Source organism: Lepisma saccharinum, chromosome 1 (genome assembly GCF_977018435.1).
Source record: "Lepisma saccharinum chromosome 1, izLepSacc3.1, whole genome shotgun sequence".
In the NCBI taxonomy this organism is placed as follows: domain Eukaryota; kingdom Metazoa; phylum Arthropoda; class Insecta; order Zygentoma; family Lepismatidae; genus Lepisma; species Lepisma saccharinum.
Window position 1 is genome coordinate 197,124,440 of NC_139229.1, and position 14,114 is coordinate 197,138,553.

Below are 14,114 nucleotides of genomic sequence, written 5' to 3' on the forward strand. Positions count from 1 at the left end.
GTTCACAGGCAGCCGAAGCTTACTCTGGCATGGTTGCCACTGCGACTTACTCATATGTTTGCCTCGGTCGGAAGAGAACCAAGAGAATGGACTCCCGTGTTGTTTCAACAATGCTTCACGGGAAGTATCGTATCGTTCCCTTAGGAACCGGGGATCTTAACCTGAGACCTTCACACGTCCCTTGAGTTGCGTTAGTACTTTTCATCTTTCGTACTCGCTTGGCGATTAATCCTCATGCAAGAGGTTGTACCTGGATAGCTTAGAACGGCAAATGAACACACAATACGCACTAATTTGGACTTTAGGTCTCCTAAGATTGTCTCAGCATGATGTAAGGAAAAAACCTGTTTCAACCAGAAGCTGATGTTCTCCGAAGACTCGGGGTATGGAAGAAGAACATAGACTTGTTCTTACCGATGTCGAAGTATAGGTAGAGTGTAACTGCACCACTACCTTTGGTGTCAGACCTGCATCAGGACTTCAGACCGATGTGCGTAGCAAGACCACTCCCTCTCATGTAGTGTCTACAATGCTCTGCTCTCTGTTCAGATCTCACTGATCAACTGGCGAACGGACTCTGATCCCCCTCTATCAGAATACACACTATTTATTCTCCAAGGATTGCTGTTGTAAACAAAAGGTCGATACCCATCTTTACTTCCTCAAAGTTGTATGTTAACCTGGTGCCGGACAAAGATTGATGTAATATCTTTACTCAGAAATACTTCGAGGTCCTAGCGACTGCTTCGTGGTTGTGCTTCTGATAGACAAGAATTGAGAGTAATTACCTTTGTGGTCATAATAAAGTATGAAATTGTATAGAATTGATACGGTATAACACAACTGATTTCAGTAAAACTGTGAGTAGTGTAATTGGCTATAGGATAAACCCACGAAAGTATGAACCCCCCTCAAGCAGATTTGGCTATACTTAAAACAAGCTCAACATGCTCATATGAGCTTTTTACTCAAGTGTGGAACCCCCTCTAATCCAAGAGTTTTGTAAAAAATGCCCTCGGGAATTTCTCAGAAAGTATGAACCCCCTCAGATTGATTTGTTCATACTTACAAAAGTTGCATCAGCTTGATTGTTGTCCATAAACTTGTCAATTTTTTGGCCACACTTAAAACTAGGCCAAGACACACACACATACACACATATACACACACACATACACACATATTTACTTCTGGTTTAAGTTCAATTGGATACCAGGTTCAAATTGTATATCTAATATTAAAATATTATATGCAGAGACCCTCTAGAATTGCTCTGTGACCCTCTCATTTCTTACATCATAAACATATGATTTTTCCCCTATGAGAATAACACTACATATGGTGTCATCAGGTAATGCCTCATGGAATTCACAGATAATTTTAATGTTTGTCCTGTCATTCACCACAACCTGTTTTCTTTTTGAAGTGTTGATTACAAACATGGGTCTCTGTGCTTTGAATTCATCTGGTGTGTAATACATGTCAGTATTGCCAGTAGTGACACGTTTGAAGGAAGAAAATGCTTCATATAATTTGAGGAAATCATCCTTGGACATGTCTAAATTGTAATTTTCTCTAGGAAATACCTCATTTCTGCCATTTTTAAGATATATGTTCTTGATGTTGCAGTTATCAAATTTACTTGAATTTTTTTCCTGTTTGTTGTGTCTCCCAGTCTGAAACAATACCACCACAAAATCAGGCATGTCATATTGTATACTGGAGAATGAATTTGTAGCATCAAACTCATAATAAGTACCAGATGCAGGCTTCTGTACACATTGATATGTATAAAATTGCAGAGGAACCTGTGGATTTTTTATTATATCAGCTTTGTATTTAAGAGCATAACTGGCTTCATACTCAACAACCGGGATTCTTAACTCCATAGTCTGAATAATGCATTTGCCTGCATCAGGTAGGGTATTGGGCAGAGCTTCTCCTGTAGGGTTTATTGTACTGTACCTCATCAAAGCATTATTATCATTTGCAGCTCTTCTAAATGTGATTCTTAAACCACCCTTCCACATAATATCTTTGAAATCCGAGAAGAATCCTGGCAACAGGCGCATGGGGAACAGCACTGTGTGGTTCTTAGATAATATCTTATCACCAGCCTCAAATCCACCTATTTTGTAGTATGAAGCCTCGGTTTTGGATAATTTTAATGTGGCCAAAGCTGTGGAGGTAATGCCGGGATAATCCACTCTGTTTATAACAACACCATGCTTTCTGACCTCAATTTCAGAGAATAGATGTGGCACAAAATTATCTACAAGTCTTATATTTGAATTTGCCGGATAATCTGTTCCATCGAGCTTTACAACATCAAACTTGATGTATAGATCTGCTCTGTGGGGGTGTATAAATCCATCCCCTACATCAAGATCAACCTCAATCTCTGTGTTGGGTTGATTTAAATTTGCAAATGTCCTCCTGTTTGGGGGGAATGATTGTAACTCATAACTCTCAATATTTTCCATTGTATGTATTTTTATTTAAATATTAATCTCTATGATTGCAGTTGTTGTGGCTCCAGCAAAATCAACTAATTCTTCTTTTTCATTAGTGACCATCAATTCAATATAATCTATTCTATTATGGCACACAGGAAAATATAATGTTGGGGATGGATTGTAGATGATTGGCTCCATAAATTCAGAATTAGGTTTGAATGTTGCAATGATGCCTGTTTGTTTGTGAGTGCCTATGCCGTTTGATTTGGTGATCATACCCTCGGCCACATTACAGTGAATATTCAGAGTCTCTATGGCTAAGAATTTAGGTATATTCATAGCAGTGTGTTTGATGCCTGGTTTAAGTTTTGTGTTGTTCTCAAAGCCTAACAGCTCTCCTATGGTACCCAGATCCACTGTTTCTGTAGCAGAAACAATTTCTACTCTGTGAGTGACAGAATTTTGACTTAACACTACACCTCTGGGTAATTGAGCATTTAGAGTGGACAGATTATATTGCCCTGGAGTGATGACAATTTTTTCATCCCCTACTGCAATTGTGTTGTTGTGGTGTGTAATATTGGGGATCAGGTACATGCCATAAAATGCTCTGAGAGCTATTGTTTTGGGATACACTATGTCATCATGTAATTTGAGTTTCAATATTGAATTTTGGCTGGTGAGATGGAATACCCCCATGATGTTTCAGATACCACAAGGCCTTTTGAAAATCTTCAATTGATGGTTTATTTATTTGAGACATATATCTAAGAACAGATAAACACAAATGTCCGCAATTAACATCTTTGAAGTTTTGAACACGGGCATTATTGTAATAAAGATTAGCTGAATTTAAATATTTTATTAAATTTTCAGGTGGAACACCTCCAAATGAATCAAACACAAATGCCTCATTTTTTAAATATTTAAGATAACAAATCCAGTGAGTGCCCTGATTTTTGTACTTATCCAAATTAACAATGCCACACTCTTTGTTGAGTGGTTGTTCCGGTAAAGAATCAGACATGTACACACCTCTAAAATGTTTGATGCCCAGTGGCTTGATTAAAGCTTCAATATCTTGGTTTGTAAGCGGCTCTTGTTTTTTTTAAACTTATTCATGGCTCTCTTAACACCTTTGCCTTGTTTCTCCATTGCCAGGTTATGGCGCCTCTGCTCATCTAATTCTGCCCTATTCTTCTTGGCATCTATTACTGTTTTTGCTATGGCAGCTGATCCCCCAGCCAAGCTCCCAACAGCCCCGAGAGCAGCTAAGATGGCAGGGATGGTAAATATGAATCCCCCCACATGTGATTTTTTTCTTGATTGCTGTAATTTTTTTAATTGGGGGGTACTAAGCAACAATTTCATACCATGGCCCTTTGCAATACAAGAATTTTTTTTCTTGCGCTGCTTTTTGGTCAAAAGGCTGTCAATAGTTTTAAGAGATTTGAGACCTGCATAAGGTATTTGATACATAACACCCTTGGCCTTCATTGTATGTTTATTATATACATATTCACAAACCCCACCCCAGTTTTTGTTTGGTGCTCATAGCTATGGTGGTCCCCAATGCTGCTATTTTTTCACTCAAAGAAGCATCTTTGCTTACAAATCTACCAAATGCAGCCTCTTCTAATTTCTTGTCTGCAACATGTCTTTTGTCAAGATCAGAATGTGTGTTGTATGCTATGTCATGGTCTCTACAAGCAGCATCTAAAGGATTGACACCAGGATCACCTCTGTTTAATCTATGGTCCAATTTTGTACCTGGACCACAATACTGATAGCCTGGAATGTGTAGTTCAAATGGCAGCTTGTTTATAATGTCATTAACAAGGCCCCGGCCCTCAGAAATATTCCAAAATTTAGGTGGTAGAGTATTAATAATTTTTATGAGATATCCAATCCCCTTAGTGTCATTCACTATAAAATTAGACAATTTGGTGCTTATCATGTCCATAATTCCAACCTTTTCATTGTAAAAATTGTGGTTCCCAGCATTTTCTTCCCCAGCTATCACCAATAGCCTATCTACAAGTTTCCTGACATCATCAACCCACACAAATTCTTTAGGCAGGGTGTTGTATTGTTTGATCCCACTGCCAGTCTTGATTTGTGACCATATGGGCTTGATTAAATTGTTGTATTTTGCTCCACTGCTCGACTTGACTCTTTTTTGTGTGGGATCATTGTTCTGGTATAGAGCATCTGATTTTATTAATATTTCTTTGTAATCCTCATAATCTTGATCTGTATAGCTGCCAGGCCTTTTCCTAGTCATCAATTCCCACAATCCAGGTGTGCCGGTGTACTTAACAAAAGCACCTTTTTCTCCGAGACGAGATTCTGAATATACAATTATATCATCTCCCATAAATGTTACCCTAAAATTGCCAATTCTATGTATGATACTGCCATCAAGCTCTGTGTCAGCATATAAGCCAAACACCTCATCTTTGTTGTCTTTAGGTGTTGTTAAATATTTTTGAGCAAGAAGACCTAATTCAATAGGATCCTGAGTAGCTTCAATTCTTCTAGGAGCAATAGGACTAGGTGTATGAATACTGGAAAGTGGGGTGAATGGATAATCTAATATGTTTCTTGCAGCTACAGGTACAAGCTCTGTGATCAAGTTTTGATTTTGTTCTGTAACAGTTTTGATATTTTTACCTAAATTATTAATAGCATCAATTACAGGCTGTTCTGTTTGCTTGTGTTTTTCATAAATTCCCCGGTTCTCTGATTTCCATCCCTTAAATCTTTTTACAAGATAATCTCTTAACTTAAGATCATTAATCATTGGCCTTTTCATGTTTATTTATATACGTCTCTACGTCTAGAAAATTGTTGATTTTATTTCTGTATTTGCCACTATTAGGTGTTCTTGTCATATCAATTGTGACAAACCCATAACTGTCCTGGTTCCAGCACCTGCTGCAAAACTTGGAAAAATCATTGTAGCTCAGGTCCCCACCTACATATTCATCATGTATGTGTTTGAGGTTGGTATGATCTTGATGAAACACACATATAAAATTGCTGTTGTCTCGGATCAGCTGCTTCGGTATTTTTGAAAAAGTCTGTGCCAGGTAGAAGCAATCAATGTTTTTGTGTCGGCCCTGTGTAAAGAAATTTCTAACCTTGTTTTGATTATCCAGTATAATGTCATCAAACACAACAACAGAATTATCGAGACATTCATGGAGTGGCTTAACATCTGATTCAAAAGTGGCAATATCCAGTCCATCATATAGCTTCATCAGCTGCTGATATTTTAATTGTTCCAAGCTCTTAGAGAAGACATACAAGTGCCTGTTTTTCCAGTCTAACCAGTTGGGTGCCAATAAAAAATTATCAATCATTAGTGTAGTTTTACCACAAGCAGATGGCCCAACAATAAGACACCTAATATTATCAGGTAGCAAGTTGCCATTTCTCTTATTCTGCTGTTCAGGTTCTGGCAGCCTTTTTATAACATCCCAGGTGCTCATATTATCACTTTGTTTGCATCGATCCAGCTGTTTTCCGGATGACCCAGCCATTTGACAAATAACTTGTTGCCTTTTCTGCGGATAATTTTTTCTATGAGATATGTGTCAGGCTGTTTAGTTTTGCTGAGCTCTTGTTCATAGAACCGGCCTTTGAGAATTTCTCCTCGGTGGTCTTTTATTATATATGTGTTAAGGGTCCCGGGTTTAACCTGAACCACTGTAAATAATTCAGTGCTCCAGTTTCTTGTAAAGCCTCTTTTGAATAAGTGCTTATATTTGCTTATTCTTACTTGATCACCAATCTTGTATTTGGCTTTTCTTGTTGTTGGCTGGTATCTAGGATAATAAACAGTGCTGATCAATTTTTGCTCATCAGATGAAGTTACTTCAGAGGGTTTCATGTTGATTGTGGAATGGACCGAGTTGTTATATTTATGTAGAAGTTCTGGAAGAATATTAATCCATTTATAATTACCTTGAAGTGTAAATTGTTTATACATAAGATTTTTTAAGGTTCTGTTGAATCTCTCTACAATTGAGGCCTTGAGGTCACTGTAACTCGAATAATGTTTTATTGCCTGGCTTTTAATAAATTGTTGAAACACTGAATTATAAAATTCTTTGCCATTATCTGTTTGCAAATAGCGCGGGGATCTTCCACTCTGATTGATGATTGTTCTGATGGCTTCTGTAACACATTTTCCAGTCTTGGATTTGAGTGGCACAGCCCAGGCAAATTTTGAAAAAGTGTCTATCACAGTAAGTAGATACTTGTAGCCCTTGTTGATTTTGTCTAAGTTTTTCAACTGTCCACTTGCCATTTCAATCAAGTCGCTCTGCCATAAATCATCTATGCCCTTTGTGACTACTGGCAGTCTCTTAAAATTATGTCTGGCCTGTCTGTGTAATTCATCAACAATAATTTTTCTAGACATAATATGTAAACAAGAATATTGCAATTATAGGGTGTTCAGCAGCTGATACTACAGGATTTTCTAAATATAATTTGTCCCCTATTTGTATTTTAAATTCCAGAGAGCCATCATCTTCAGTATAGGCTGTTTCTAATGTATTGGGATCTGTAAAATCCTCCAATTCCACACTGGTGATTTTTGGTTTGTTGTCAGCATTTGTTATTGATAAGGTGGGGTAGTGGTGTGCCTGTGGTTGAAGCCAATATTTGATCTTGATTGGTCTCAATGTGCCCCCAACAAAAAATTGGTAATAAAATTGTGCAGGGGACAGCATATATATTTTGCCACCTGGTGTAAATGGAGAATCATATTCTCTGTTGGGGATGCTGTTCAATTCAAGAATTACTGTATGTTTTGGATTCTCGATTATGCCTGTTATTTCTTTTTCTGCTGTGAGCAATCTGCTTGTTACAGATTCAAGGTGCTCATTGATGGTTCTAACAACATCATCATGGACGGGCTTTATTTTTATGTCCACAGCAAGTCTCTTGTATTGTTGCACAATTTCTTGTAGCTGGGTGGCAAAAACAGACAGAGCATTTGCTTGATTGGATTCCATGGTCCCTAGCTGTTGCTTGATATTAGCTACAATTTGTTGCAAATTTTCAACAACTGCCAATTTTGAATTTTGAGCAGTAAGATCATGGACCTGTCTTCTGATATCCTCAAACAGGGCATGCAATTCATTAATATGTTGATTTGTTGGTAGAGTGGCCACTGTCTGAGTGAGTTGTTTGATCTCTGCTTGGATATTCTTGATATCTTCTGATTTCAATATGCGATTCACTGCCCTCTTAATATTTTTAAGTTCCTGTGATGTAGGCAGATTTGACACAGTATTTTGTAAAAATTCAAGTGCCAATTTTACATTGTTTAATTCAGAAGCATCAGCCACATTTTGCATAGCATTTTGGAGCAGGGCTATATCTGCCTGGGAGGGTGTTGATTGTTGTAAAATTTCAAGCTTTGTTTGGATATCATCGATCAAGTGATGAAAATGAGATAGTTCAGATTCAGTGTTGAGGTTTTCAAGCTTTGTGATTTGTTGCTGGACACTAACAAGGGTATCTACAATACCGGGCAGGCGAGATTCTAGTACATTTGTCAAATCACTTTGCACTGCTGCTATTGTACCTTCAAGATGGGTTATGGAACTTTGAATTTTTCCAAAATCTTCATATGTTTCAAGTTGCAGCTTAATATTTGCAACACTCCGAGTTATTGCATTCAAAGCATCAGAAGATGGCAAATTGTTCATAAAATTTTCAAGTGTCTCAATTTTTTCTTTAACCTCGGCTATGGCATTGTTCAGAGGGTCCAGATTAGGTATCTGGAGTGACTGAATCTGTTCTTTTAGAGTGGAAATCACTAGATCAAAATCTTCTTGTGATTTTATGCTTTTGACAATTGTTTGGAGTTGTGTCTGGACATTATTTATTTGCTGTTCCAATTGTTGTTTTAATTGCTCAGAATTGGTGGCCTGGGTCTTAAATTTGGCTTGAAGAGCTGCTACAGCCTCTTCTAAACTTTGAAAATTATCCAATGTAGCCAGATCAGTATATTTCTGAAGCAGCAATTTGAGTTCAGAATCAATTTTAAGAAGAGGGTCCATGCATTGTGATTGTAAATTTGTAATTTCTAATTGAAGACTGGCATTGAGTGTAGTTTGTAAAGCTTGTAAATCACTTCTTAATTTCTTGACTCTGACATCAAGCATCAGAATCTCATCACTGTGATCTTCATGTCTTGTATGACCAAAAATATCATTAGGCATTTTGTTTAGTAGTTATTTATAATAGAGTATCTGATTCTTAATTCTATAAAAAAGGGTATAAGCTTGTCATATGATCCAGGGACCTCAATATATAAGCAGTCACCAGCAGAAACAGTATAAACAGTGCCAGAAACCATGTTTGAGTGCTTAATTCTATAAATATTTCTCCCTACTGAAATTTTAACATCACCCTCAGGGGTTGTAATAAATTGTAATTGCCCACCTACAGGTAATTGGTAATGATTCAAATTATTGTTAAATATGTATAATATTTTGCCTGTTTTATCATCAACATCTGTAAATATGCTGTTCAGATGAATAATTAACAAGCCACTCAGCTTAGACAGCATATCAGGAGAGGCTTGTGGTGTTGGCAGCTCCATAATAGCCTGTTTTTTGAACCCAAATAAGTTCATAGGCATGTTTATTTATTCCAAATCATGCTCTGTAATTGGGCATTGATTGCCATTTTTCAAATCACAATGACCCCATGGTAAAGTATGTATGCCACATGATAAAATACATCTCTTATCATCATGTGGGTCCAGAGCCACTTTTCTTACAATATTGCTAGTCAGAAAGTGATCCACACTCTGAATTCTGGATTCTGATGTTTTGATTGAACTCTGGGATTTGAGGCAATTTTCATAATCTTCAAATTTAAGCTCTTTTTCAACAGTTACTTTGCCAATGCCCTTGGCCTTTTTGGCAGCAACAGCACTACATGTTATAAAACTGTACATCTTGGCACTTAACCCAGCAAATTTCACAATAACATCACCAAGTGTCTCATCTTTTAACTTGCCGGGCACTTTTTTGTTGTGGTGGTGTTGAATTTTTGTATGTTCACTAGTATCAAAATATTGAAACAATTCAGGCTGGGTCATATCTTTATAAACATCTTCTGTTTTAATATCAAGAATAAAACTATCCGTGTCCATGTACATCAATTTTACACGATCACCATAAAAAGGTTTCAGCACATCATAATAGAGCTTTAACATATGTAATTTGGACAAATCCAATATTGCAGCCCCTACATAAATAGGTTTATCAAACTTAATCCTTGTTTTTTTCATGTTGAAAAGTGCCATATTTTCATCATAAATTCTTCTGTAATTGAAATTAGGCTTTGCAACCAATTTTTTGCTCAGGCTGGGGTCAGTAATTATTTTAACATCGGTATGTTTTCTGACATTTTCAATTGTTTTGCCATACACAGAATTAACCATCAATTTAAACAAGCCCTTATCAAATTCGCTCTTTGCAGATGTTCGAAGCTCCGTGTTTGTATTAATATATGGTTTCAACCATTCTGAGTGCCTGAACCTCAAAACTTTTCTAAGTTTGGTTACTTGAACACCATGTTTCATCAGGAACTGGAGGTTTTTGTAATATGTGACATAGCCTTGTTTTGGCTCCAGTGTCATCATGAGCTTCTTCTGTTTAGAGCCAGGTGAGCACTGAACCTCAGGAATTGGGGGCAGATCAGAAAATTTGTTGTGTAAATTTTTTGGAATTATCACATCAACCTCTAAGAACAGGCCATGTTCTCTGTCATCATAGTTCTGAAGATCCTCAATATTAAAATCTTCAACCCATTCAAGCCCTGCATATGGCAGTTTTTGCTTCATTGCATGACCATAGAGGCTATTTGCATCCACATACTGTATATAATTTGATGGCAATTCTGGATTATAATCACGCATATATTTGTTATTTGCTCTGGCATATCTCTGAGAACATTGCACCATCCCCCCTCTTATACCTTGTTCCATAAACAGATACATATCTTGATCTTGGATCAGATCCAATGGCTTTTTGGTGTTTAAAAACATTGCAGCCCATGCTAGGCCCGGGGCACTGTAAAAATACACTGGGTCCAGTCCATAATTTTGCATTGATGATTTTCTGAATGCCTGCATTATATCAGCTAAGAGGGTCACATCAAGTTTCAAATATGCCATGTGATAATCACCAAATGTCTGGCATTTTAAATTGTTCCACATCAATTGAGCATGGTGATAATCATCATCAGTGATTCCAGATCCTCTGATTTTGCTGTAAAACTCATGTTGTGGTGGCAGGGAACACTCATCAAATTTAGAAAAATCTGTAACATAGTCATAAGGATATACACCCTTTCGCCTAATTAATTTCAGGTCCTGATTTGGAAATAATGCACGTGTGATTTTGAATTGATCATCAGATAATTGAGTGGCCAGTGTAGCCAGGCTAGCAGATAAAATTCTGTATGAATCAAGAAATCTTATGTGAATAGAAACACCATTAACTTTAATTATCTTGCTAATAGATATATATTTCTCATCATTTTCAGCTAAAATATTTAAATTCTGCTTGTCAAACCCCTCGTACCTGATCAGATGATGGAAATCATAATTGGATGCTCCATGGCAAAATATGGGGACAAATCTTGGTCTCTTGATCTTAATATTACAGCTATTACACAGAGCCTGTTTATATCGACCATCTGTATGAGAATGGTGTTTCACCTTGATATTTGTATCTGAAAATTCAGAATCACATACCGGGCATTTTTCTGCATTGTTGAAATCCTCAATCTGTTTCTCTGTTAAAGGCAACATAGGTTTTGATTTTAATAAGATGTTAGATGCTATGTCACGGCACTCATTTTCTATTCTATGTGCAAATATTTTGATGGCATCTGGTCCCATGTATAAGTGTGGTTCACTAGCTACACCATCCCGTATAACTATATAACAAAAGCTGGAAGGTTCATGTAACTGGTATGGTGTAATTGAAGATTCATCAGGGTCTGGGCTACAGAATGCAAGAGGTTTGAGGTTTGATTCAAAATCACAGATTATATATGCTGGGTGTTCCAACAAGGCTTCAAACTTTTTGAATTTGCAATTTTCACTTGGATTGGGCATCACCATATGAACAGGTTTATGATTGCCACAGTATTTCAGATGCTCAATTAATTTGTTTTTAGCAATTTCTGCATTCACTTCCCGAACCCCATTCACCATTTTTCTACCATCAAATACACATAAACATCTTCTGCACAACTTGAATATTGTCTTAGATTTGTCTAATTGTTTTCTGACTAAAGCTTCAAGACTGTGTATCAGAGTGTAATGATATGTGCCATCCTCTTCAATTAAGAGCAGATCAATCGGAACAGCAGAATCATCATCACTGATTCTGAGAGGTGCTATCAAGCAATTGCCAGTGGAACAAATATATACATTAATAGATAATTGTTTGCCATTGATATCCCTGGCCTTTTTTTCAAATTTATCAATATTCTGAACAGACATTGGATATTCCAAACCCTTCATTGCATCGTCAAAAAAATGTTCATGTTGTTTGTAATAAGTTATTCTCTCAGGATGCCTTGAAACTGGAAACAAAGCAGCTAATATACACCACAAAAAGCATTTCTGGTCGGTATTTTCTATGTTAACTACGGCTCTTCTGTTTTTAATATTATCAGGTAATGGCAGATATGTAGATCCTTGCAATGGGCTAAATTCAGAAATATTAACATATAACTTGTGTGGAGAGCCGCATAGGCTCCATCCAGACTCTTTTGCCGCAAATTCAGAGTGTTTAATATTCAATTGATCTATCAACCTGCTTATTATTGTATCTGAATTTGCATTTGAATATACCGGTACAGTTTCTGTTATGTGGGGCTGTGTAAATTTTGTGCCGTTTGGTTTCTTATATTGTGTAAACAATTTGAGGGACAACTTATAAGAGCCATTTTGTGCATTTAGAATTGCCTGCAGATCAGGATTTACACTGTTCAAAAATTCTGAATGCCACATCTTGGCTCTGATACAAACCGATAATCCCTAAGTTGGGCATTAAAACTGCTATGGATGGGTGCATAGCGTGGCTGCTTTGCTGCTCTGGCATTAAGAGGTATTTCATGCTTTCTTTTCAGACCAGATGTAGATGGTTGTGGGGGCAATGTTGATGACTGTGCAGAGCAAGTATTTTTATGCATATATGTGAAGTATTGCATGCTGTATTTTCTATTGCATTTGGGGCATATTTTTGTGGGAGTTCTGTATTTGTCCGGGTTACAAATCTTTTGGTGCTTGGCCCAATTGGGGCTGGATATATTCTTATTGCATTGATTACAATGTTTTTGATTCGGCATTTTTGTTATTGTTTATTATATACAATTTCCTGGGATTCAATTCAAAATTCTATGCTGGATCAGTTGGGTTCAGCACTGTGCTTTGTGTGTGTATGTGTGTATGTGTGTATGTGTGTTAATATTTCTCGCTTTGGTATTTATATAAAATTTCCTGGGTTTTAAATCTAATCTCTATGCTTAATCAGTTGGGTTCAGTACAGACAAAAAAAAACTGCATAGCTCTATGTCAATTAGTTCTTGAGATTTGTATTTAGGAACCACTTTGGGCTGTGTGGGGGTGGGGGTGGGTAGGTGTGGGTAGGGGTGCATCTTGGCTTAGTTTTAAGTGCTGTGTTCAAAATAAAAATATAATAGCTGGTAGCTGTATCCAAGCCCTATTATAATTTTTGTTTCTCTATTCTGTTACTAATTTTGATCCTAGGATAATTATATTTATGGGGGTGATTCTGCATAGCTGGAGTATTTTCTCCTGTGCGTACCTCCCGTTTCTCTGCTGGGTGTACATGCAATCAACACTGCACGCCATGCCCTGGCGCTCGCAGGAACTAATCCTTCAAGGCAATTGCTGAATGCAAAAGAACAAATCAATATATTGATTCCCAGGCCGGTTGAGAACTAGAAGAAAACAGCGGCCTTCAGAGGCACTGACCTAGCACAAATACCTGCACAAACATGCATGTCCCAGAAGGCACTGACCTAATGCCATGTGTATTGATTTTATATAACAACTTGGACAAATATAAGCCTGACTCTAAATATGAATAGATTACAACAAACAAGCTGGATGTAACAATTATCAGATTTTGTATAAAAAAAATGCAAAATATCCCAGTTTCAATTCGATCCATTTATCTGAATCGAAGAAACCAGCAATTCACATATCCCCATATCATTGTATGCTTGCCCTATTACCACCTCTTTTGCTGTTGTGCTCAATTAATTTTCACTAATTGGCAATTTTCTTGATGAGGCCTAATAGAACAAGATACGGCGGTACGAGAAATATGTGAATTAAAGATATTTTAGCAATATACGACGTCTTAAGAAAGGCATATTCAGCTCCAAAGTACTTTGTCTAACACTTACTACCAATCCCTATTACTAACAAAGAGAGTTGGAAATGATGTAGTATTGAAACTTGTTCCCAAGTGTTCACCGAGTTCAGACATTTGTTCATAGATGGCCCTGTTGTTGTTGCTTATCAAATAGGGAATATCTCTAAAACAGGCAAATTTTGTTTACTGTTTTCTACAATTGGCA

General features: G+C 37.0%; 1 protein-coding gene across 1 annotated transcript in view; it reads right to left on the reverse strand.

Moving 5' to 3' along the window:
* The window catches only part of LOC145991067 (uncharacterized), a 77,914-nt gene that overhangs the window by 40,569 nt on the left and 23,231 nt on the right, over window positions 1-14,114 (reverse strand). The window lies entirely within an intron of this gene.